This window comes from Morone saxatilis, unplaced genomic scaffold (assembly GCF_004916995.1).
Source record: "Morone saxatilis isolate NCDOM2014 unplaced genomic scaffold, NCSU_SB_2.0 Contig19, whole genome shotgun sequence".
Taxonomy (NCBI): domain Eukaryota; kingdom Metazoa; phylum Chordata; class Actinopteri; family Moronidae; genus Morone; species Morone saxatilis.
The window spans coordinates 25302332-25302848 of record NW_023339751.1 but is presented as its reverse complement, the minus strand read 5'-3'; the positions used below and the strand labels follow the sequence as shown (position 1 = coordinate 25302848).

Genomic DNA, 517 nt, shown 5'->3' with positions numbered 1-517 from the left:
AATATAAAATATAAATGAAATAAATTCCATAAATCTATACGACTATTTAAAAGTTAAACATATATATTTTAAATAAATTGTTAGGCTATATAAATAAAACCTCCATCCTCATTATGTGTACCAAAGACAAGTGAATCAGTGGTTATCGTTCTTATTCAGTCTTAGAGGAAGCTCAACTAATAAACCTTATTTAAGGCTGCTATCTATGTGTGAATTTATATTCAGGTTTCTCGTTATTAACCGGGCTGAGGCTGCTGCTTAAAATCTCCAAATGAAATGGGGACTTATTCAAGTAGCCGAGTCATTGCGCAAAACTGTCTCTTTTAATGTTTTTTTGGGGGAGGGGGGGTGTTGTTTTTTTAACTTAAAAACTTAAAAACGTACACATTAAACTAATAATAAAAAAGGTTGTTTCCTATAAGCTTTTTTTTATTGCCAAAATTTTTTTAATACAAACAAGAATCAACATTTTACGGTTGGCTAACTTATAAGTAATATGGCCCAGTGCAATATGCAA

The 517-nt window shown here is 30.2% G+C and overlaps 1 protein-coding gene across 1 annotated transcript in view; it reads left to right on the top strand.

Annotated features, from left to right (window-relative positions):
* tlx1 (T cell leukemia homeobox 1) overlaps positions 1-517 on the top strand; it is a gene marked incomplete at its 5' end in the record, with an annotated part of 7075 nt that overhangs the window by 415 nt on the left and 6143 nt on the right. The gene's annotated exons all lie outside the window — the stretch shown is intronic.